The sequence below is a fragment of the Pholcus phalangioides genome, unplaced genomic scaffold, assembly GCF_987345545.1.
Source record: "Pholcus phalangioides strain wild (caught in Gottingen) unplaced genomic scaffold, Ppha-v1.0 ptg000002l_1, whole genome shotgun sequence".
Lineage (NCBI taxonomy): Eukaryota > Metazoa > Arthropoda > Arachnida > Araneae > Pholcidae > Pholcus > Pholcus phalangioides.
The window spans coordinates 5,700,800-5,727,898 of record NW_028301595.1 but is presented as its reverse complement, the minus strand read 5'-3'; the positions used below and the strand labels follow the sequence as shown (position 1 = coordinate 5,727,898).

At 37.0% G+C, this 27,099-nt stretch overlaps 1 protein-coding gene across 3 annotated transcripts in view; it reads right to left on the bottom strand.

Annotated features, from left to right (window-relative positions):
* Positions 1-22,258, bottom strand: part of LOC149089131 (uncharacterized) — a 60,848-nt gene extending 38,590 nt beyond the window's left edge. The window contains exons 1-2 of one of the 3 annotated variants that reach the window (XM_089237364.1): positions 22,177-22,258; positions 21,993-22,060 (exon numbers count right to left, since the gene is read on the bottom strand). The gene's annotated coding sequence lies outside the window, so the exon portion shown is untranslated. Of the gene's footprint in view, positions 1-3,293; positions 3,548-21,992 lie in introns of those variants that run through there. The other 2 variants (XM_089237360.1, XM_089237355.1) reach the window with 2 other exon arrangements.
* Between the last annotated feature and the right edge of the window lie 4,841 nt (positions 22,259-27,099).

Below are 27,099 nucleotides of genomic sequence, written 5' to 3'. Positions count from 1 at the left end.
TCCCGGTTTGATTCAGGGTCGTGTTGGCCCACCATGAACTCATTTTTACTAGGTTCAAAAACTAAGTGTTTGTGGATCAGAAGTCTTTAATGAGAATTTTTAAATTTAGAAATAGGTGATGGGTCACGATATTTTGGCTGAGAATAGTTATGAACCCCTGGCATAGCATATAAAATTGAAAAATATGGGTACCAAATTTTAGACTAAATCAGTGGCTAAATAATATGTCTTCTATAGCATTGAAGACAAGAAAAATAGCAATAAAACCGCTTAAAGCGTCATAATTCTTCAACCAAATGGCGATTTTTGAATTCAGATTTTTGAAATAAATGAAATCAAGTACTTCTGAATAGATCTCAAACATTTTGTCTCATTTTATGAACTGAACATTCGAACATTTTGAATCGAATTTTATTCAATTACATTAATGTCATGCTATTTCACCATGAGGTGTTAATACTGCACCAAGTTTTAAAATAAATCAATGGTTAAATATGATATTTTTTTTAAATAATATTTCTATTATAACATAGCTATTGATGACTTTAGAAAAATGTTAAGAGCTAATAATACCGCTTTTAACCCTTAAATGTTCATAGTTAATGACCAAACTAAAAACTGAAAACACGTATTGGAAGCCAGGGGAAAATCAGTTGAGCGCTTATCATAATCTCTACCTTTCAACATCGTGGAAAAACTATGCCCTAGTACAGGGGGTCGGCAACCTTTTTTGGCTGTGGGTCAAAATCAACCAAAATGTGTGTATTAAGAAGACGTTTCGGGTATATATACTTCATATACCCGAATATAATTATACTTTATTTTCGGAACTCAAGTGGGTCACTTGAAATTATGAAATGGGTCACTCGGTGACCCGCGGTTCATAGGTTGCCAAGGCCTGCCCTAGTAGAAATATCATTATTAGAGTCCAGATTATATGCACTAAAATAGTGGCGAAATATGTTCTAAAAATATGCATGTACTTGAAAATAACAAAATATGAATTAAAAAAACCAAAATATGCACTAAAATATCCTGAAAAACTTAAAAATTCCGTAATATGTACTAAAAATGAATTTGCATGCAATTAATGCAAAAATGAATATGCATTAAAAAACTCGCCATGCAAAAAAAAGCTGATATGTGTTTTTAAAATGCGTATTTTCTATTTTTTAGTGTATATTCATTTATAAAAAAATATATATATCCCCACATATGTGTATACTGCATATGTAAATAAATTCTACATATTTTTATTTAGATATTTTCAATTTCTAGTTTGTTGAAGCTGCTCAGTAACGAAATACCAGTAACAAAATAATTTCGACACTGTTTCTAAAAAATTTTTGAATACTTTCGACATATTTTTAGAAATACCCTCACAATAAAACGGTTGATATTTGGAAAAAACACAGTATTACAAATATCTCTATTAAATTACTAAATCCCACCTGCGGAAAAACCAAAAACTCATGTTATGAAAATACATATCATGTAATATTTATTTGAAGAATTATGTAAAAAAAAGTGATTGAATTCTTTGCTTTTATGCATTTATATGCATTATTGCTAAAAAAGGCCAAAATATGCAAAGTAATAAAAATTTGCGTATAATCCGTTCTCTAATCAATATATATAAAAATACTATTTAACCATTGATTTATTTCAAATTTTTTACAAATATTTTTGATTGTGTATGCTATCCTATGCTGGTATAAAGTTTTAAATGTATATCTCTAAAACTTATTTTTTTGCAAATTTTCAAAAATTAAATAAACTTAAAAATAACTTGTGCGCATGATGAAAATAGCATGACATCAATGTAATTGAAAAAAAATTGGTTCAAAATAAAGGGAACTGTTCAGTTCATGATATGAAGTAAAAGATTGAGATTTTAATTAATTAATTAAATTATTTAAAATTAAATTTTAAATTTAATTTTTTTTTTAAATTCTAATATTTAATTTTTAATGAGACTTGAATCGGTGAAATCTCAATCTTTTGCTTCAGAACTGAATAGTTTCCCTTACATATTTGGAATAATTTTTTATTCAATTACATTGATGTCACGTTATTTTATCATGCGTGCAAGCTGTTTTAATGTTTTTTGTTTTTTTTTAATTTGCAAAAAATTAAGTATTAGAGATATACACCCCATAATACCCGGCGCTGCCCTGGTTTTCTTCAATTACTGGAAGGATTGAAAAAGAGTGACATCTCGTTATAAAGGAATAAACTGTTATACATAATACTGGCAGCATTAAAGATATGACAAACCAAAGGCATATGCATGTCTGAAACGCATTGTTCGGGAACCACGGTAACAAAAGTAAACATTCCGAAAGTGACTGTTGGAGCCCAGGAATCATTGTTGCCCGACGGTTTTTCGCCCGTTTTCCCAGCTCTGACGAACTTTTAAAGTAGCCTATGGTTTAATCCCTGTCCTGTTTGATATATATGCAAAATTTGGCGACGATCGGTCTAAAATTGTAGCTTTGTATAAAGAACAAACAAACGTATACCTATACATACTTTCACATTTATATATAAGACATTTAAAACTTTATACCAGCATAGGATAGCATACACAATCAAAAATAGTTGTAAAAAATTTCCAATAAATCAATGGTTAAATAGTATTTTTAATATGATAGTTCCACTAGAGTTATATATATATTGTATAACACTATATATTTCTCCATGTTGAAAGGTATAAGATCCACGTAAAAAATCTATTTCGAATTGTACCGGTTATACAGGGACTCGGAGTCCGTATAGAGCCTCAAAAGCTCCTATAAAATAAGTATATTGAAGTAATATTACATTCGAAATATATAACTACCTATTTTGTAATTCAAACTATAGTAAGAAAAAACATTCAGGTTGCAAACGTCGAGGTAATAAAAAAGAAATGCAATCAGAACATTTTAACAAAGTAGTAAAATCACAGCCATATACATGCTCTGCAACAAACAAAGAATTGTTGTCGTTAATTGGGACGTCTACCAGCAAATTCAAAATACAAAATGGGAAGAATATGACCTCAACTTATGTGCAAAGGTGATTCTGAATTTTTATCTTCAAACTGGCTGCAGTAATGAACGTTTAAAGGACCCTTTTGCACATATGCAAAGCTACGCATTTAAGGGTTGTAACATCAGAATTATTCACAAACAAATGGTTATTTCTGAGGTAAAATTTTTCTCGATTATTCTAGATTAGTCTAATTTAGAGGAAGAGATATATTTTTTTTGGCTCCTATTCTTTGTTTATTCCGAAATCTATGTCCTCACCATTTAACAGGTCTTCCATCTTCCCGATAGACTTTCACCACAGCTTGCCCAAGTCGGTCGTTATCGTCATCATGTGGACCTCGCGGGGCGATCTTACGTCGTTGCTGTCGATCAGGTCGACGACGAACGGGCAACAAAACGAAACATTTCCAATGTCGTGGCGTCGACGACGACGACGACGACGAACAGTTACACCATCGTTTCTCCTTATTATTATTATTATTAGTTGGTAGTGTGTCCTCCTGAAATCTGTTCTGGTACGAACTCAGTGGTGGCGGTTGTCGATATGTTGTCCATACATATATGTATAAAAGGGGGAAATTCTCTCGTTCGATCCAGCCTGGGTAGACCAATGCATGCGGCGAAACTGGTTGATATGTAGACATTAGGCTCATAATTTGCCCATGAATATGGATATAGTATATGGATGTTCAGACTCGCGCAGACACACACACACACACACACTGTGGCTGAACTCCCAAAAAAAAAAAAAAATGTGAAGGGTGAGAGAGATGGGTAAGGTTGTGGGAAACTGAAAAGAGGCTGTGCTGCAAAATTGTAATTAATGATGGCTTGGCGGTTCATCAACCCGAATGAAATCCGCTTCTTGTGGAAAAAAAAAAAAATAGCCAGAGAGAGACACATTCGAGAGCTTCTTACGGCGACCTTGGAAGAAGCTCTGGAAATCTTTCACGTGTTCGAATTTATGGCTCTGCCTTCATCCCTGATTAGAATTCTGATGTCTTGCCCCCCCCCCCCCGAATTAAAAATGAAGGCGATAATTCACTTAAAAAAAGAGAAGAATTGGCGATAAAAAGAAGGATGATATCGATTAAGTAAAGTAGAATGGGAAGGATGGAACCACCAGATCGGTAAATCAGGTCGAACTTGTCAAACATGCGACTTTTGGTAACTGTATAGCCATGCTCTTTTTCTGTCGATTAATACCCGTTTCCATGATAAACGCCCATTTTTGAGTAGGTTCTAGTCAATATTTTCAAACATTTCCCCTTCCTTCTGCTATGCCTTAGACCATAGTTTCCCAAACTTTTTTTGTCCTATCGCCCCTTCTTCAGAAATGTTTTTCTCCCATCGCCCCCAACGCAATCTAACCCATAGAATCCTATGCTATACTCGTAGCTTCTACCGCCCACCAGAGGGCGTTAACGCCCACGTTGGGAATCCCTAGAACAGTAGTTCTCAACCTGTGGCCCATTTGCAGTCCTGAGCAGTGATGGTAACTCGTGGGAAATTTCCCATATTAGTGGGAAAAATTGGCCAAAATTAGTCCATATGGGAAATTTCTTGGCGTTTGTGGGAAATTTTGAAATTTGGTCAAACAAAAGAATTTCTGTTGAAAAAAATATATAAATACCAAACAATGCTTTTCTAGTGTAAAATAATTGACTACATATTTCCACCGATAGATGGCAGCAAAAATTTAGAAATGTGTGGGAAAAATTTAGTCAAAAGGGAAATTTTTGTGGGAAATTTTGCTTGACGGGGTTACCATCACTGGTCCTGAGATATTCTACGAGGACCACGGGTGAAAAACAGACGAAAAGAAAACCACAACAAATGGTGAATTTGTTGTGGAAAAATGTTGAATTTGTGTAACACCAAATGTGTTGAGCTTTTAGAATTTCACATAACGACGGAGTTAAGACTCTAGAAACCGCAATTAAATACATTGAGCAACAAGAAGAAGCTACAGGAATCGACATAATGATGTTGCAAAGATGGCGAGATTTGGCAGCGAAGAAACTTCACTCGTCAGGAGAAAGCAGACTACGATCAAAATTTTTTTTTAAATCATCACAGGACTGAACTTTTTTAAGTACTGTATTTAATTTCAAAATATTCTGCACCTGTAAGTTCGTTTTCTTCTGTTGAAGAAAACGACTCAATTTCTTCTGTTGTTTTGCTGTTAACATGATTATTAGGTTCGTAATGTGCAAAATTATAACATAGTTTGACGTTTAATAGGCTTTTCCTTAACACCACCGTATTAGCCGACGTTCTGCCGGTCCGTTTATGTCGGATAAGCGAGACTCTACTGTACTCACTTGTGAATTTTTTTCTCGTAAAAATGTCCTTGAGATTTGAGCCAAAAAGATTTCAAATCTACTAATTTACTCCACAAAACATGTGCAAATGGAAAAATTTGATCCTTTCAAATTGTCGATTAGCATAATTTTCCAACCGAACTCGGGAACAAAAGTCAACTGAACCCGTATTTTAGGAGCTGGAATTTCATTGTCAAAACTTATTTTTAAGAAACTTATGCTGGAGTAATCGTCTTCGTATTTATTGATAAAAGCAGCAATTATATGATATTCGCTCAGATGAAGGACACCTTTGAACCACGAGTTCAGCCTGGTTACTACAGGCGTCGGGAAGAATTTTGCTGCCGGTAATAGCCTACTTATACAGTGATACTTTTTCTTTTTGGCAGCTTAAATACGCAACTGCTCATTTTCCTTGAGTGCAAAAAAGTTATCTTTCGTCTTGGCCACAACAGAATTAAATTCTTTAATGAATGCAACAAGATTCATTTTATGCGCCCAGACTGGTAGTGTAAAATGTTGCCACCAAGAAGTGTTTTTAATAATTTGAAGCACGTAGTCATGTAACGCGCTGAAGTCTGATTCTAGATCCTTTATTTTCGTATTTAGTTTCGTATTCTTTTAAGGTGTCAATTATAGCTTGGAAACTCGCGGAAGAATTAACGATAAAATTTGAATTATCGAGATTTCGCAGAAAAGTAGTAAAAATTCAAATTTTTGCATTTATTCGTCAAAATTGGCAAATTTCGCATTTATCGCATTTATTTCGTGAATTTCGCATTTATCGCATTTATTTCGTGAATTTCGCATTTATCGCATTTATTTCGTAAGTACGAAATTTACGCATCCCTAGTCATCACCAATAGCTTCTTAATAATGTCATCACCAATAGCTTCTTAATAATGTCATCACCAATAGCTTCTTAATAATGTCATCACCAATAGCTTCTTAATAATGTCATCACCAATAGCTTCTTAATAATGTCATCACCAATAGCTTCTTAATAATGTCATCACCAATAGCTTCTTAATAATGTCATCACCAATAGCTTCTTAATAATGTCATCACCAATAGCTTCTTAATAATGTCATCACCAATAGCTTCTTAATAATGTCATCACCAATAGCTTCTTAATAATGTCATCACCAATAGCTTCTTAATAATGTCATCACCAATAGCTTCTTAATAATGTCATCACCAATAGCTTCTTAATAATGTCATCACCAATAGCTTCTTAATAATGTCATCACCAATAGCTTCTTAATAATGTCATCACCAATAGCTTCTTAATAATGTCATCACCAATAGCTTCTTAATAATGTCATCACCAATAGCTTCTTAATAATGTCATCACCAATAGCTTCTTAATAATGTCATCACCAATAGCTTCTTAATAATGTCATCACCAATAGCTTCTTAATAATGTCATCACCAATAGCTTCTTAATAATGTCATCACCAATAGCTTCTTAATAATGCAATTAAATTCTCTCAATTGCCTTCCAACAATACCACCATCTGTAGCGTTTCATTAATGTTCCTTTATATATATATCAATAGCTTTTCGAAAAATCAACCAATTTTTTTTAGCAATGCCATCACCGACTTTGCTTTTTCCTTTCAATAGCCTACTCTAAGCATCACTGCAATTAGAGCAAAAAAAATCACTGATTCCTAACTGTGGTGCGCCGCGGTACTTCAGGGTGCCACGTGATTTTTGGAAGAGGGATTTAAATATTTATGTCCGTAACGCAGTGATTCTTGGCACCTTGGGCGTCACCAACCTCTGTCAGAGTCGTCACGAGGAGTTGATGTAGTGATTTGTGCCTGTGTTCAGCGCTTTTGAAATGATTTTTTTTTTACTCTTCTCTGGGGAGCCGCAGTGTAATGATGATAGGTTCAAGAGAGCCGCGGCTGGAAAACGTCTGAGAACCTCTGCCGTAATAAGTATGGTGGTGACTAGGGTGACGATCAAATGATGTGTATTTAACCGGACATCCCCATAATTTTTGTCAACCCCGACTTTTTTTTTGCCTTTTTTTTTTTTGTATTTTTAACGAAGCTTGAATGAATTTTTGCCATACCTGGCCATTTTTCTACGTTTTAGCAACTTTCTCGGGGAGAATTGGTAATGTCCTGTACTTCCTCCCTCTTCACTTGAAATATGGTGGTCCATGTTAGGATGCCGAGAATTCCGTTATATTATTTCTTATACAGTTGAGTCCGGACATAACGAAGTCACACGAGAAGGGGGGAAAACATTCGCTATATCCAACATTCGTTGTAACCGATATACGACAAATATTCGAGTTTGATGAGAGGAATCCACTTGAAGCAGCGTTTCTATGGCCCGTATAGATGGTCTTTGTACAGACGTGAAAATTTAATTTAAAACTAATATTGTGTTCATGTCACGAATAATAACAATATTTTCATAGGTTGGAATAATTTCAGACCTCTATACCACTACCACTTAACCGTACATGCATTTCGTACACATTCCTTACGGAATTTCTAACGAATTGATACATGCCAGAATGTGGGTGTGCGTGTAGAGAACCTAACGTGAAATTTGTTTCTGGGTAATGCTTGTTATAGTGCTCTCATCTATTTTTTGAAGCATGAGTGAAGGGTAATGATTGAATGTTTGTACCTTTGCTGACCTGTTGCTCTCTGTGGCGAGACTCTGTGGTCGCTCACTGACATTGTTTCTTGCTTTATAGATCACTCTTTTGATCATTTACACTCTTACATACACTCTAGGTCATTCTTTTGGTCATTCACATACTTGCACACGCTCTAGGCCACTCACTCAGTGGGTCAGGTTTTTGTTCACTCACGTGTTTGCAATTCTCTCTAGGCAACTCTTTTACTCACTCACTGACATGGTCCCTTACTGTTTCGGCAGATGCGGATTTATTTAGGGTCATACAAATTTTGCTGCCCTTCTCCCATTCTACTTGTTTTCTTGGGCCCCTCATTCCCCCAAATTTGCCGCCCCGTCTGATCTTGCCGCCGTGGTCTATAGCCCGCTAAGCCCCCCTGTAAATACGCCAGTGGCAACAACGCTATCAACATTGCGACCCATGAGTGTGATTCGAATTTGACAATGCTTATAAAATATTATTAAACAAGAAAAAAATTTTGACTTTCAAAATTTGTGAAACCAATCATTAGTGTCTTAATGGCTGGACCAACGGGCCCTGAGCCTCTGTATAAGCAGTGTAATTCAAAAAAACAACAACATATATTTCCCCCCCCCCTCTTTTCTTTTCAATTTGACAAAAAAAAACTTCTTTCCGGCTATTTATTTTGATTCTTCTATATTTTTGAATTCAATGGTACTACAGCAGAACGTCGGGAGATCGAGCATCTATCTAGGCTTAAGAGGCCAAGGGATGCTGTCAGAAACGTTCTGTGTTAAGCCAATGTCAGGGTGTTTCCCCCTAATGAGAGCCCTAGACATTCGCTACTTTTTTCATTTTTTAATTCTTCGATTTTTTTCATTCCAAAGTTTTGAAATTTTGTGAATTTCCAATTCACATAATTAATTTGTTTTCAGTTTAACAATATATATATATATATATATAGCTTTCAATACATGACTCATGTATATGTTGTTATATACAGTCAAACCTCGTTAGTGCGTACCCGGTTAACACGTCACTCCGCTTACCAAGTCACTTTTTGGAAATTCCAACTGTCCTCGGGCAGGAATTGGCACAGCTATGGCTTACTCCGTTTAACGAGTCACTCCGCTTACTGCGTCACATTTTTGCTCGCCCAAGAGTGACTTATTAACGAGGTTTGACTGTACATATATGTTTATCATATATGTTTCAATACATTAACTATCAAAAAATTATCAGCTTAAAAATAAAGCAAAATTGAGCATTTAAGGGTTGACCTTATCGAGCACAAAATCCAAAATGGCTCACACATGTTTTTTTCTTCTCCTCGACTGTCTCTTTTTTTTTGTATTTTATGTAAATTAGCTTCCGGTGTGTTTTGTGCGAACGTGAGTACAATAGGAACCAACGGGTAACGATATAAATAATGGAAAAAAAGGTTGAAGCTGATTCGATGATGAGCGAAAAATGCCTTCGGGCACAAAAAAACCTCGTACAAAGAATCTTTTCCTTTCTTTTCAGAAGAGCTTCAACGTCTTTTTGATTGGTTTTACGTACGAACGGTATTACGCCCAGTTGAATTTCTAAAAAGAAAAATTTCTTGGTGGCACTTATATTTTCTTATTCATACGATAGAGTTATCAGTGAATTTCATTTGCAATTCCCGGTGAAAAAAATAAAATAATTTGGGTATTAGGGGTCATTCAAGTATTACCGTCAGCATCTATGGGGGAGAGGGGTTCGGGTTTTGCTGACTCTCGATGAAAGGGGCTGGGGGTGTTCGAATGATGTTTACGTCATCAACACCACCCTCCATAAAAATATGAAATATTCTTAATGGCATCTTACTCTGTGTGCCAAAAGCAAGAAAAACCTTTCGCTAGGTTTGTGGGCACCTGAACTAACATTCTTAGTATTGAGAATGTTATTAAGTCCTCTACAGAGCCTTTTTAATCATCTCTAAGTGTTCCGCGGATATTTCGAGTGGTCTGGAAATGTGTCGCGGGCCGCTCAGGTGCTATGGAACTGTGCGTCACTCAAGTGAACCGTAATTATGCCGCGGGTCACTTAAGTAATATCTGGGAATGTACCGCGGATCACTTAAGTAATATCTGGGAATGTACCGCGGATCACTCAAGTAATGTGGGAATGTGCCGTGGGTAAATTGATGGATTTAGAACTGCACATTAAGCTCTCTAAAACTGTGCCATATGTCACATGTCACTCAAGGGATCTCTCTCTAAATGTGCACCAGACCGCTTAAGAACTATGTCGAGGGTCACTTAAGTGATCTGTGAATGTGCCACGGGCCGCTTAAATGCTCTGGAATTGTGTCATGATTCACTTAAGCGATCTGTAAATGTGACGCTTAGTTCATTTTGACAAAATTTTGACAAAATTAGGTTTGAGGTGGCGGGCCACATCAGATAATCGCGAGGGTCACATTTGTGCCGCTGGCCATGAGTTTGCATATATGGCTTAGAGGGTGGGTCGTAATGAATTTCTTAAAAAGAAATTTTTGGGTCTTTTTAGCTTTCAAATAGCATTTAAATTAACAGAAATTTATTATAATCTGTATATATAAAATTGATTTTCTGTGTGTGTGTGTGTGTGTGTGTGTGTGTGTGTATGTTCTCTATACAAATCTACAATTTTAGATCGATCGTCGCCAAATTTTGCATATATATACCAAATGGGATAAACGATACCAAATAATATTAAACGATAGGCTACTTTAAAATTTCGTCAGAGCAGGTCAAATGCCCCAAATGGGCAAAAAACCGTAGGGCAGCAATGGTTTCTGGGCCTCAACAATCACTTTCGGAACGTTTACTTTGGTTACCGTGGTTCCCTAGTCATGAGTTTAAGACGTGTTTATGCCTTTACAACGGTTTGTCACTTCTTCAACGCTGTCAGTATATGTATAATATTTATGCCTTGTACCGCGGCATATAATGGTTTGCCACATTTTCAATTGTACCAGTAATGAGGTTTTTTGAATGACGTCACAATCATTATCAGCATCGCTTTGAGGGTCAGGAAAAGGGTAATCCTCATAGAAATCAGTGTTAAAATTGCCGATTTTACTGTAGAAATGCGGAAATTTGGTGGGGTTTTCTGTCACGCACACACACACACATTAATAATTTTAAAAATTGTATTAAATACTCGATTTTTGAAATACCGAGTTCGCTTAGAGATATACGAAGTCCAGGAGATTAAATATGAAGTAATTATCCGGACCTATACTTTTGAATTGGATATCCATGCAATAACATTGATTTCAACTTTTTATTTATATCTTCTCAAGCATGAAAATTAATGTCTCCGTATTGTCTTTTAATATTGAACTGCATAAATTCATATAGTTTAGGATGTTTTGAAATTAATTATGGGCCCGTAAAAAGTACATAGAAAAAATTCCACAGCTTTAATTAAGCCTTTTTTGAAGCAGAAACCGGCAGAGATGGATAACTTGAAGTTCAAAAAGGAGAGGGGGGGGGGGGAGGAATCGAAATACCTAGCGCACCTTAAAAAAGGAAAACAAATATATATATATTAATTTCTACGTTTCTTTGAATCTAGATTTGTTTCTTTCATGAGTCGCGCAGGAAGTCGCCATATTGGTGAACTTAGACACGGTTTGCATGTCCCTCAAAGAAAGGGAGATATCACGTGATCCAAAAAAGCCTCATTGAAGAAAACCCGGGCAACGCCGGGTATTATAGCTAGTAACATATAAAACTGTTTTCTTCCGAAATTTTAATTAAAAAAAAAAAATTTTTTTGCATCAAAAAATAAATTTTTGATCGTCTGGGAGAAGGAGAGATGACATGAGCCCCCTACGCCCCCCTCCCCGCTTACGTCTCTGCTCCCAATATGCGTTAGGAGGTAGGGGCAGAGCTGATGAAATTTTTGCTGGGAAAGGGGGTTGGGGTCGGAAATGTCGAAATATTTGAACGGCCCCTTGACTCTTTGGGCGGCACAGCAGAAACCACGAAAACCCCCCCCCCCCTCAAAATGCCATATCTCTTTTAATGAAGTAGGCTTTCTTCTCTCTGATTTTCATCTGGTGCAAACCAAAGGATAAAAAGGAAAAAGCGTCCCATTGAGAAATCAACTTTATAAAATATCTGGGCTTGTCAATGCTAAAATAAGAGTCTTTCAAGGAGGAGAGATGTCTCATCAATGCCTCTCAAAGAGTTAAGTACATAAGGATTTTCATACATTTTAACGTGGACAAAAAGCCTCAAAACTACTTCGGGGGAGTTTAACCCAAAATCAACAACAACCCGATCAACTTTGCGACCCATGAGCCGAATTCGAATTTAAAATAAATGCTTATGAATTATTCTTAAAAAATAAAACTTTTGGAGACCCTCTTTTGTTCCTTTCTTTTCCCCCTTCAGCACCAATAAAAATTTATAATTGATGCTTATTACGGATAAATTAAAGAAATAATTACAGAATTCAAGATATACAGAAGACTGGATGTTGTGAAGATATTTATTATTTGAGATGTTAATTTTTTAATCTAGGAAAAAACTCATCTCTGCCTCTACCGGGAGTCGAACCCGGGTCCCTCGATTTGCCGGACGAGTGCTCTGAACCACTAAGCTACAGAGGAGATAGAGATTTCCCTTCGCAGGGCACTCGTCCGGCAAATCGAGGGACCCGGGTTCGACTCCCGGTAGAGGCAGAGATGAGTTTTTTCCTTCCTTAAAAAATTAACATCTGAAATAATAAATATCTTCACAACATCCAGTCTTCTGTATATCTTGTATTAACAAGTGGAGAGCGACATTCATGTCATAATTACAGAATTAATGAGAGAAATAATTTGATATACACAGCCAATAAAAACTTAGTATTTAATGCACACAAAAATGCACACCCCTCACCTCAACAAAAATTAATGAAAATTCATGATGGCGGAAGAAATTATTCCAGAATTAAAGAGAGAGAGAAAATTTTTATTTAATGAGAAATAATTTCAGACCTTATAGTTATTCTTGGAATTGGTTAAAAATTCATAATAAACGAAAGAGAAACTAAATAATTGTAAAATAAATTAATAAAGTAATTGAAAAGAACCTGTAATTGTATATATGATGAAGTAATTAAAGCAATTGTAAGGAGAGAAGTAATTCTGGGAATTATAATGAGAAAAATAACTTTATAGAGCCAATATAAAAATTCGGAATAAATGAAAGAAATGACTCCAGAATATTAGTGAGAAAAAGTACAGAGTTCTCCTAGTGACCCGAAAAGTCGGAAAAATCAGGGAAAATGTAAAATGTTTGGCAAAAATCACAGGGAGTAATACAGTAATCTTTCTTTAATACGTCTCTGGGGTCATTCAAGTTTTTTTCGTCAGCATCGATGGGGATGGGGGGAAGGGGGGTTCCGTTTTGCGGACTTTTGATGACGGGGGCGGGAGAGGGGAGGGTCCCGCTCACTTCTACGGACAGGAGAATCCGTTTATCATGGTGCAGAGAGCATAGAGATTGGAGTATGGATCAATGGGCGACCGTTCTCTTCACTGAGGAGTCCCGGTTCAGCCTAAGCACCGATTCTCGCCGTACGTTCATATGGAGAGAACCAGGGACCCGCTACCTACCCTCCAATGTCCGCGAAATCGACCATTATGGCGGAGGAGGTTTAATGGTTTGGGCAGGCATCATGTTGGATGGCCGCACACCTCTCCATGCCTTTGAAAGAGGCACTGTAACTGGTGTGAGGTATAGGGATGAGGTCTTGGAGCCCTGTGTTCGCCTTTCCAGGGGTGCAGTTTGCCCTGAGTTCATTTTAATGGACGATAACGCGAGGCCACATAGAGCTCTTCTGCTCGACGATTTTCTAGAGAGTGAGGATACTCGCCGGATGGATTGGCCAGCCAGATAACCTTAACCCTATAGAGCATGTCAGGGACGCTCTGGGGAGGGCAATTACAACTCGCAACCCCCCCCCCCTCCTCTCCAGGAACCATCCAGGGAATGAAAACAGCGTTGCTGAACGAGTGGGACCAATTGCCACAGGAAATGATAAACTGCCTTATTTCAAGTATGAAATCACGCTGCGAGACCTGTATATCTGTAGGAGGGAACCATACCCCCTATTAACCCATCTATTAACCCATTTTTTTGTTTATTCTGCAACCGCTGTTTCATACCTTCCGACTCCAACGAGTGTTACGCACGATCATGCGTGTGTATTACAATTATTGAATAGTTATTTGTTTTGTATTGTATCAATGTATGTACATATCAAATTTCATTAAAATCGGTACAGTAGTTCTAGAGATAATCGACCAAGTCTGTAAATTCTCTTAATTTCTTACGCCAGTGTATAATGATGGAATATATTTGTGCCGTTTATAAGCCTGTTGCTAGACTTTTTAACGGGATCGGCTCGTATTTGCACCTCGAAGTTGGGAACCATAGAAAACAAACTTCAGCCGACCACCACTGTTGGGTTCGAACCCGGGTTCTCACGATGCGAGTCCATCACTATGACCACTCGATCACCACAGCGGCCATTAGCTGTGAATTAGCTTAGTTACATTTAAAAATGGGTAAACGAAAGATGGGATTGATTTCATTCAAAATGAACATGATAAAAGAGTTTAAAAGAAATAAACCTTCGACATCGAAAAGAAAAAATCGATGGAAAATCATTTTAAAACAACTCTGGATTTATGCTGAAAGGGATTTCAATTCAAAAATTGCCTTGCAATCATGATGATAAATGAATTGTCGCTGGCATTAGAAATTGAGAACTTTTTCTGCATCGTGCGGATGAATTGAAAAATTTATAAAAAGGTTTGAGTTATCAACTGGTATCATGGGCGGTGAAAGTGCAATCATTGAACAGATGTGTAACATGCAATCAATTCGCGATAACTCGAACTCCGATATATCTGTTGAAGCCGAAGTTTTCACTCGGCCCCAGAACGTTTTTAGCATTTTAGTGTTAAAATTTTCCCTTAACTCGAAGTTTCCTTCCTTTAAGTCGAAATTTTTGGGAATGAGAGGAAATTTAAAAAATAGCATTTAGTTGAGAGATAGAATTCAGCATTTAGCAATAGAATTTAGCAATCAGTGTAATAGAATTTAGCAATCAGTGTAATAGAATTTAGCAATCAGTGTAATAGAATTTAGCAATCAGTGTAATAGAATTTAGCAATCAGTGTAATAGAATTTAGCAATCAGTGTAATAGAATTTAGCAATCAGTGTAATAGAATTTAGCAATCAGTGTAATAGAATTTAGCAATCAGTGTAATAGAATTTAGCAATCAGTGTAATAGAATTTAGCACAGTAATCTTGTATAAACTTCATTTATGATTTGTTTCATTTATACGAGTATCGCGCATGCGTCCGTTTCCGTAATACACAACATGTACGTCTAGTTTATTTCTAAATATTTTCGTTCAATAATTAAATATGATTAAATTAGAGTAACTTATCTTTTCGAATTTCTTCATCTCCAGTAGTATGGCATGCTTTACTAATACGATATTTGTAAATAGTGCTATTATTTTAATAAATGTTTCTTTTACCCATTCTGAGATCAGAGTTATCGATATGTCGAACTAGCGATAACTCGAATTTTTTTTTGTCAGCTGCTGCACATTCGAATTATCGAAATTTGACTGTTGTTAGTGGGGAACCATTGGAAATCTCATTTGCTTAATTTCATTAAAGATTGTTCGCCAAAAAGAGACATTTTTTTTTCTTTGAAGGTGATGAGGTAGGACATTACCAATTCATACCGACATTTTAATGTACTTGTGTCTTATCTTGTAAAAAATTGTATTTTTCTTTAATTTTACATTTTTCGCTTCTCTAACTTATGTGTCGTTTTTTTATCCTCGTTCCCCTGCACAGGTGCATAAGTTCATGGCCCCCACATCCTGAAGCAGGGCCCCTAGGCTGGGATCTTTTGCTGGCCCCCCGACCACACTTTCACGGGCCCCTTTATGATGAATTTATAGCGTGAAAAAGCAAAAAAATTGTGAAAAACATCCCGGGCCCCAGGGCTACAGCCTTGTCAGCCCATGCTTTGTGAGGGCCATGCATAAGTGAGAAGTCACTCACTATATGCAAATATTTGATAAACGTCAGGGATAAATTCTGCGGAAGGAAAAAGAAAACAAAAATTCAAAATTTAGAAAATGCCAAGATTTTTTAATCATATTTCTTTCTTCCAGAATTTTGACCAGGGAAGCCAGGGAAATTTTTGAATTTTCGTCAGGGAAAAAATGGTAAAGCAGAATTTTTTTATGGAGACCGTGTAATAATTTTACAGCAGTGGTTCTTAACCGGGGGTGCGAGATGGGGGATAAAAATATTACAACGTGTTGACTGATTATTCAGGGAAATTGAACTGATGATAGAAATTAAATTTTCAATTTTTAAAATAGTAATATGAATCATACCAATATCTCGACACCTTGGCTTTCGCCTGCAGAAATATGTCATGCAAAATTTTCGTCGTGAAAGTATTTTTTCGATTAGTGATCGCACTGCACTTTTTTCCCCATTTCGGTTGAGGGAAAAAATACCATTACTTACTTAAACCATGGGTCTTCAACGCATGGCCCCGCGGGCTAAATATGGTCCTCGGAGTTTTTTGCCGTGGCCCGCTAACTATTTTGAGAAAATAACTGTTTTTCATTGAAAAACGATTAAATTACAGAAAGAAAAAAAAAATTCGTTGAAGAGCGCAGACCGCTGAAATCTGTACTGCTGTATTTAGAACTATGAGATACACTTTCCAGATGCAACAGTAATGCTGTGCATTTGAAACATTAAATTCGCCGCGTAAGGAGTTGGGGGGGGGGGGGACCCGTAGCCAAAAACACTTTTTTGAAACATGATTTTATGTAATTATTTCGAGGGTCAGAGTTCAGCATCCAAAAAGTATACTGCATAATTACAGAATTTAGAGATCGCATAATGAAATAATTCCAGAATTAATGGAAGAAATAATTAAATAATTCCAATAATTAAATACACAATAATTAAATAATTCCAATAATTAAATACACAATAATTAAATAATTCCAATAATTAAATACACAATAATTAAATAATTCCAAATACAATAGCCATTTTTCTTGACGTAAGAAAAGCATTTGACAGTGTAAATCATAAAATATTGTTCTCAAAACTGTATTCCTATGGAATAAGGGCAATGCTTTCAATTTTCTCAAGTCTTATCTCACCAACAGAACTCAAAAAGTCAAATGCAATAATTATTTAAGTAACGCCATGGAGATAATCAGAGGAGTCCCACAGGGATCTAATTTAGGTCCATTATTATTTACAATTTTTATCAATGATCTCTGTATTTTAAATATTAAAGGTAAAATCATCACATTTGCTGATGATACTGTTATACTTTATTCAGAAGATGACCTCCCAACACTCATCAACAATATAAATACTGACCTAATAACATGATGACCTAATACTAATGATCTCGTAATCAATGTCTCCAAAAGTAAATTTATCAACTTTTCCTTACAAAGTATTCCACCTATTGCCTGCGACATAATTTTTCATGAACCAGTTTGTACTATCTATAACTCATGTAACTGTCAACGTCTAGAGCAAATATCCACCATAAAATACCTTGGTATATATATATATTGATCAAAACTTAAAATGGCTCTCACATTGTAATTATTTAAAAGCGAAACTCCGTTTCATTACTTACAAATTATACAGTCTGAAACCATATATATTTAAACCAATCTTTGTTGTTAACCTATTTTATCATTCAATGTTCCAATCACACTTACTTTATGGTCTGCCACTCTGGGGTAGTGATTATCTTACCACTATCGCTCCCTTAATTTCCTTACAAAAAAAGCTGTTAGAGTTTTGATGGGAAATTACATCACTCCTTCAAATGAACTTTTTCTACACCTAAATATCCTACCCTTAAGGAATTTATATTCTTTTAGATCCATACTTTTTATAATCAAGAAAAAAACAGTTCGCTTTACCTTTGAATTCGTCACGAACATCCAATAGACATAATTTCATATACCTCTGCCTTTAGTTCATAAAAATATTCTCAAAAATATTTTAGAAGTTCCTCATTCCTAAATTTTGTGATAGCCTTTCAAATGATCTCATACAGTCATCCGCATTATCGATTTTCAAAAAACTTCTTAAATAATACTTATTTCAAATAGTCAATATTGAAAATTACTTTTGATTTCGTTCTCAAATTCGCACTCCCTTCTTTGCTAAAGATTGACTTCTCACTCCAACACTGGTTAAGTTCTCATTTAAAATCCCCTTGCTGTCAACTCTGCTGTATTATTTCAAATCATATTACATCGATTTTTTTTTATGTAAGTAATAAGACACCCCCCCCCCACGCTCGTTGCATCATTATATTCTATTATACATAATATCTTATGCATTATATATGTGTGTGTATATATTTTGATTTTTTTCATTTTTTCACGATTTTTTTTTCTCTCCAAAATTACTAAACGTTGTAATTATATTTTATATTGTATGACAATTGTAGTGTTTATAAATTAACTTCATTGTAACGGCCAGTATGGGACCTAGGTGTCTCCTTGGTGGTTTTCATTAATCAAATGTACTATTTTCATTAACATTGTATATTAATAATAATAAAAAATAAATAAATAAACTTATGATAGTTCAGAATTTTTTTGAAGGAATTAATTTCAGAATTAATGAAAAAGACTCTAATCAACAAGAGAAATAATTTCGTAATTTGTGATATAGGAATTATTTCACAATTAATAAATGTATAATTGTATAATTATTGAAAGAAGTGATTTCAAGATATATTGAGAAGAAAATAATGTCGGAGTTATTGATATAAATAATTGAAGAATCATTTAAAGTGATTTCAGATTAAAATTAATCATAATTAATTAAATTAATCAAAAACGTTTCCAGAACTGAGGAGAAAAGTGCTTTTCAGAGGTGATCAAATTGATAATCAAAAGAATTAATAATAATAATAATCAAATAAATAGTAATATTAAAATAAATAATAATAAACAATTTCGGAATAAACAGGAGTCTTCAATTATTTTTACCTCAATAAAACTTGGGACCCCATTGGTTCCCCCCCCCCTTATATTAAGATGTCACTGTAAATTACATGAGTAATCCCTCGTAAAAAAAAAATCAGTGTGGATTCTTTTTAGAATTATAAATACTTCAGTATGAGTTGGTGGCCCGCGAGCTCCGTGAGCAATTTCAATTTGGCCTGAGGTATCTTAAAGGTTGAAGTCACCTGAACGAAACGATTTCTTGGTTTGCTTACATTGGCACCTAGTGTTATTAGTATGTTGTGCTTAGACTTAAGGGGGGAGATAAGGGGTCATTCAAGTATTACGTCGCATCGATGGGGGGGGGGGTTCCGATTTGCTGACTTCTGATAAAAAGGGGGTGGGGTTTGGATGATGGTTACGTCATCAACCACCCTGTAGAATCGCATTGGGGGCCGCTTAAGTGCTCTAAAACTGTGCCACATGTCACTCAAGGGATCTCTAAATGTGCCACGGATCGTTTAAGTGTTCTGGAACTGTGTCACGAGTTACTTAAGTGATCTTTGAGGCCTACTTTAGTGATCTGAAAATGTGCCACGGGCCACTTAAATGCTCTGGAATTGTGCCACGGGTCACTTAAGCGATCTGTAAATGTGCTGCTTAGTTCATTTTTACAAACTTAGGTTTGTGAGGGGGGTAGACCACATCAGATAACCCCCAGGGCCGCTGCGAAGGGTTTACCATATATGGCTTAGAGTCACAATGAATTTCTTAAAAAGAAATTTTGAGTTTTTAGCCTTCAAATAGCATTGAAATTTACAGAATTTGATTATAATAACATATAAAAGTATTTTCTTCCACAATTTTAATTTAAAAAAAATAAAAAATAAAAATTTTTGCATTAAAAAATAAGTTGTTGTTTTTTATCGTTTGAGCCCCCCCCCCCCCCCCCCACATCCTGCGCATGTCTGTGATCCCACCGATGTGCGTTAGGAAGAAGGGAGTAGAGCTGACGAAATTTTGCTGATGGGGGGGGGGTCAGAGTTTGGCTGACTTTTCCTGCAAGGAGGCGGGGGGGGGGGTCAGAAATGGCCAAAAATTTGCTGACGTAACATTTGAACGGGAACCTAATGTCGTGAACGTGACTCAGAGAAAACGTCAAAAAATTTAGTCAAGTATCAAAGTAAATTGATTTACAGTTGTGTTGCGGCTGGAATCAATAAGTGAAGAACTATTCAATGAATCTTTTCTTGAATTTTTTGGGGTTTTTTTTCAAATCTCAGAAAACACTAAAAAAATAGTAATTTCATTCTTGGTTTCGTTTTTGAATTAATTTTCAAAAATAAAATAGAGTTAAAATTGCATATTAACCCTAACCGAAAAGGGCGTTAAATAATATGTAAAATAATTCATAGAAATTAATTAATGGATTTATAATGTCATTAATCACAGAAGAAAAAATTTGAATTTTCTAACAGATGAACAAAAAAACTCATTATCCAAGGGGGTGCGGAAGGTAAAGTCGCATTGCACTGGGGGGTGAGGGAAGAAAAAAACGTTAAGAATCACTGTTTTATAGCCAATAAAAATTTAACATTAATGAAAATTCAAAATAAATTTAAAAAAAATAATTCTGGAAATAATGAGAGAAATAATTTCAGAGCCAATGAAAATGTAGTACTGTTTAATGGAAATTTCGGATAAATAAAAGAAACACTTCTGGATATAATAAGAGAAAATAATTCTGGGAATAATGAGAGAAATAATTTTAGAATCAATATAAGGAATAAGTCAAAAGTAATGAGGGAAATAATTTCAGAATTAATTAGTAAAACTATTTTTTGAGCCAATAAAAATTTAGTGCTGTTAATGGAAATTCGGAATAAATGAAAAAAATAATTCCAGATTTAATGAAAGGAACGACTGAAAAGTAATGAGAGAAATAATTTTAGAGCCAATAAAAATTTGGAATTAACAAAAATTCGGAATAAATCACTTTCATTAATTCCAGAATCAATGAAAGGAATGACTGAAAAGTAATGAGGAAAAAATGATTCAAAAATAAGATTATTAGAAATAATTAATTAGAAATAATTTCAGAGCTATTAAAAATTTGTATATGATGAAATTTCAGAACAAGTGAAATGAAAGAGAAACTTGGAAAAAACTAATGAGAGAAAATAACTGTACAGAATCAATGAAAGCCTTTAACAATTTTTTTTACTCCTTTTTTCATTTTTAACTCTTTGGCCCACTCATTGAGACATCACTGTAATCCAAAGGAAAACGCCCCCACTTACTTACCCATGGGCGTCCATAAGAACGGGGTTGGGCTGACAAGACTCCAGCCCGGGTTCCCAGGACATTTTTGTCATTTTTTGTGAGAATCAATGAATTCAACTGTATGCTTAATGCATGCCCCCCCCCCCACAAGGGGTGGGCTGACAAGGCTCCAGCCCTGGCGCCCGGGACAATTTTCACAATTTTTTTTGCTTTTTCACGATATAAACTCATCATAAAGGGGCCCCGTGAAAGTCTGGTCGGGGAGCCCGCAAAAAATCCCAAGCTAGGGACCCTACTCCAGGATGTGGGGGCCATGGCTTACTGTGTAGAGGCCCGTAAAGTCTGGGTAGGACTTAGAGGAGGTATAGGAACCTCCTCTTCTATACCCCCCCCCCTCTAAGGGATAGAGACCCACAAAAAATCCCATTGTAGGGGCCATGTGAAGGCCATGAGCTCACCGATGGGGAAATCGGGCCCGTTCATTAAAAAACAAAAAAAAGGGTTCCTAATTTTTACCCTACTGTATATAAGCCCGTTTCCTCCTCATTTTTTTCGAGGGGGGGAAAAATAAAAACCTACACACTTCTTTTTAACAACAAGGACTGCAGCACATAACACACACACACACACACACACACACACAATATTACATAAGGGTGACAAACTCACTTTTGGATGGTGATGATGATGATGGGACCCTCTTTTCTTCCTCACTTCTCGTTGTCGAAAATGTCCCTCTAGAAGAGTCCAATCAGAAGCAAGAAATCAAAAACAAAAACCCGCCAACAAAAAATGGAGACAACACAAGCAGTGGCGTATATCTCCTAGAGCTAGTTTAACTGGTCATGCTTACATAAAGTGTCGAGACTGTTATAGCGATCGAGGCCGAACTAGAAATGAAGAAGAGACAGACAGAATAATATGATTTAACCAAAAAAAAATAAAAATAAAATAAATAAATAATAAAAAAAAAAATGGACACACACAGAACCAGTCTCAGTGAACGCTTGGCTGATGATGAGGCCGAACAAAACAAGAACTGTATAGGCCTAGGCCTCTTCTATAATAGTAGTACAACACTGAGACTGGATGTTGATTCGCGACGGGGTGTGACTGACATACAACTAGGCTCCACCCATCGCCATATTTAAATTTTCTAAAAGAAAATAACAACTGGGAGAATTACAATGACCGTCTCCTACGGTGACCTTCAGGTCAATATATTTGGTGTTTTTATTTTCGTTTCTTCGTTAGTGGGAGATTCCGTACCGTTTTTCTTATTCATTTTTCTTTTGCCTTCCATCTTGTGTGTGTCTTTGGGCTTTAAGATGTCTCACTTCGATAACCACGGGTATGTTTTTTGACATGTTAACTTTGCTCACCGGTATAAAAGAAAAAAATTGGTCACTGGTGGGGGCCACAGAGGTTTTTTTTTTTCATTTTTCTTTTTCCCGTCGTTTGTTATGACGCCTACGACTCTGGAGGGAAGATGCGATACTTAAATTGGGGCCTCCTGGCCATCACCAAAAATACGCATTCCGCACTACTTTATTTTGACATACCAGCTTTGCCCTCTAGTACAGGAAGAAAACTGATCACTGGTGGGAGGCCACAGATTTTATTTTTTCCCGTCGTTTGTTATAACGCCTACGACTCTGGGGGCAGCTGCGATTCTTAAACTGGGGCTTCGTGGCCATCACCAAAAATACGCATTCCGCACTACTTTATTTTGACATACCAACTTGGCCCTCTAGTACAGGAAGAAAACTGATCACTGATGGGGGGCCACAGATTTTATTTTTTCCCTTCGTTTGTTATAACGCCTACGACTCTGGGGGCAGCTGTGATTCTTAAACTGGGGCCTCGTGGCCATCACCAAAAATACGCATTCCGCACTACTTTATTTTGACATACCAACTTTGCCCTCTAGTACAGGAAGAAAACTGATCACTGGTGGGGGCCACAGATTTTATTTTTTTCCCGTCGTTTGTTATACCGCCTACGACGCTGGGGGGGGGGCTGCGATTTTTAAAGTGGGGGCCTCGTGGCCATCACAAAAAATACGCACTCCGCACTCCTTTATTTTGACATACCAACTTTGTCCTCTAGTACAGGAAGAAAACTGATCACTGGTGGGGGGGGCACAGATTATATTTTTTTCCCGTCGTTTGTTATAACGCCTACGACGCTGGGGAGCTGTGATTCTTAACCTGGACGCCCTTGTGGTCAGTACCAGAAATACGCACTCATTTTTGTTTTTTACATGTGTTCACTTTGCCCACCGTCAGGGATGGCTTAAGCGAGGGTGCAAGGGGTGCGTTGCACCCGGGTGGCAGGTTTGTGAGGGGCGATCTCCACGTTAAAAAGTCTCGCCAAAGAGAGCAACAGACCTACAACGTCCATCATTATACGTCACTCATAGTTAGAAAAACTGATGGCAGAGATGGCGGCACTACTCATTACAAGCATTACACAGAAACAAACTTCACGTTAAGTTGCACACACACACATTTCAACATGTACCAATCCGTTAGAAGTTCCGCAGAGGAATATGGATGAGGTGGCATGTGTGGTTTAGTAGGTTGTAAGGGGCGTCAGCTTGAGCTTTAGTGGGACGCCAAATTTTAAAAATTTCCAATAGTAAAAATTCACATGACGTCCAGGGCCGTCTCAAGAGCGCCCATGAGCCAACGGTCCAATTGACATTTTTGAGGCCCTACCAGGCAAATTTACATGCATACTCCTCGAAAATTTTAACTATATCTCATTTTTGTGAGCTCCTCTTCTCTTGAGGCCCGAGTGGGCTCCCATGTGTTAAGACTGCACCGATGACGCCACACGCTTTTACCCATAGTCTGACGACGAAATTGTTGAGAAAACTTCAGGGGAACAGTCAAGGCCTCGGACCTTAATACCAGAAACGACGTACTCCATCACAAAGGGCAAGTGCGCATTTTGGTGCCCTCAAATATCAATTTTTCCGGAACAGTGAAATAAAGACGAAAAGAAGAATTCTGGAACGTCGGAGGGGCGCAGGAAATGAATTCATTAACCCTTTAAATGGTTGTTGAAATTTTCCTGATCCATATTGTAACCGCCATTGCGGAAATTGATGGTTAACCTTCGAGAAAAATTGCCACCTATGTTATGTTTTCAAGAGATTATTTCTCGATTGCGTGATTGATAAATGCCCTGTCAGCCTCCCACCAGGGTCGTTTGTAGGAGCTGCCTGCACATGAGGCTTTGTACCTGGGCAGCAGATGAGCTCGAGCTGCCCCTGCCCACCAGTAAAGAAGAAAATTGGTTGTTGGGAGAGCCGTAGATTTTATTTTCGTTCTTTCTCTGTAGTTTATTGTGACGCCTATGAAGCTGTAGAGCTGTGATTTTTAATCGGAGGACACGTGGGCTCTTTGTGGTCAGTACCAAAAGTACGCAATTTCTTTTCTTTTTTGACTTTTTAACTTTTACCCATCAGTAAAAGAAGAAAATTGGTCACTGGTGGAGTCGCAGATATCATCATTCCTTTCGCTGTCTTTTGTTAAGGCGCCTACGACACTGTAGAGTTGTAACTCTTTAACCTGGGGCGTTGTGGTCAGTACCAAAGATACACACTCCTTTTTTTTAGGCATGCTAACTTTGCCTTTGCCCACTAGTACAAGAAGAAATTTAGTCGCAACAGATTTCATTGTTTTCACAGTCATTCTTTACGACACTTACCACAATACAGAGCTGTGATTTTTAACCTGCCACATGTGGGCTCTCTTGTGTTTAGTTCCACGGGTGCTCACTCTGTTTTTAACTTTTTCTTAACCCTAAAGAAGAAAAGTTGTTCCTGTAGATTTTCTTCTCATTTTTTTTTCACCGTCGTTTGCTATGACGCCTACGACACTGTATAGCTGTGAATCTTAATCTATACGGCCTCGTGGCCTCACTTGCTTTACGCATTCACTTTTTTTTGAAAAGTTAATTTTGCCCGCCTTTGGAAGAAGAAAATTGGTGGGATCGCAGATTTTATTTTCATTTCTTTTTCTGTCGTATGTCATGTCGCTACGACACTGTAGAGCTGTGATTCCTAACTTGGGCCCTTGTGATCAACAATATCTCCTTTATTAGGCAAACTAATTTTGGCCAGTAGTGCAAGAAAATTTTCACCGTTGGAGGTCACAGATTGTATTTTTTTTGCCCGTTGTTTGTGATGCATACGACACCGCAAAAAACTGTGATTCTTAACCAGAAGCGGATTAAGGTCTGTCGAGGGCCCCCGACAAAACCACGAGGGGGGGGGGGAACCTGTCAATCACTTTATGGTTTTGCCGCACTTTTCTCATTCTATTCTAATTTTCTTGACTACTCATTTTTCAATTTTGCCGCCCTGGGCTGTAGCCTGCTTAATCCTAACCCCCCCCCCCTTCCTATAAATACCCCTCTCGGACCCGTTTACCTTGTTATGCCCAAGTTCTGGAATGTTGTCAGAATAAATTAGCAATTTTTTTAGATTTGGAGTATGGTCTCTCTGAAATATGGCATGATATATAGCTCAACACAAGGCATAGAAGTTGATCGCTGTTGGCGGTATGGGAAGACATCCTTTCCGGTCTTTTCTAAAATTCCGTACAGTTTTGTCTTTTCTTCTAGAGTTCCGTCTTCTCTTGTGAAGTCTTTTCTGAACTTTGGACTTTGGCTGCACAAATCCCAGGCGTCAGGTCGCCATGGCGACTAAAAAAATCGGCGTTGGCACCTAAAATTTTCCATATGTGATGATCAAATTAGAGTCTGATAACACAGCGCAAAATTTTCAGGATTTGGTAAGTGCTCCAATCATAAGCGGTTACAGTTCTTCGAATGGGGGAGAAGGTGGGTTTTCGATCTCCACCGTCCCACCTATGCTAGTGGTGCAAATTTTTGGGGGAACGAGGGGCCCTCCCTCATATCCACCTATGATTCCAACCAACATGGGGTAAAAGGTTATCAAGATCAAGCATTAAAAAATTATATTTTGGCCACTTTTTCCCTGAAAAATTCTTGGAAAAAATATCCTTTGCTCCTAAAAAATTTGGCTGGCGCCTTTTTTTTTCTCGATTTGCTCATCCTTGATTTGTCAATTTTCTGCCCGGTCTTTTCTTAGAATTTCGGCCCCCCTCCATCCCCATGCATTTTTCATAAATTTCCGTTTCCAATGTCTTTTTTGGCTTCCCCTGTGGGCTGACCATATTTCACCGAGAAAAATACAGTCAAACCTCGTTAATGAGTCACTCTTAGGAGAGCAAAAATATGACTTAGTAAGCGGAGTGACTCGTTAAACGGAGTAAGCCCTAGCTGTGCCAATTTGCACTACTGCGAATCGTGGAATGAATTCTCCAAAAAGAAAAACAATTTAAACAGGTGAGAGATGAATATTCATATTTTTCAGTCATAATTTTCATATTTTGAAAACAAATTGGGGGGGGGGGGGGGAGAGGAGACAATTTTAATCCTTGATTTCGGTAAGAAAACAAATTCCGGATGGACCAAATTACGAGGAAATACGGGTTCATACGGTAATCATAGGCTCAGGATGGCGCATGGGCCCACTCGGGCCTCAAATGAAGAGGGGGGGTTTCACAAAAATGAGATTTGGTTTAAATCTTCGGGAGTAAGCAAGTAAATTTGACAGGAAGGGCCTCAGAAAAATGACCTGGCTCGGTCGGGGGGGGGGGGTTAGGTTTCTTGCGTCCCTGACGGATTCCGAAACAAAAATTAGAACACACATGCGCACAATACCCAAGCAAACGTGGTT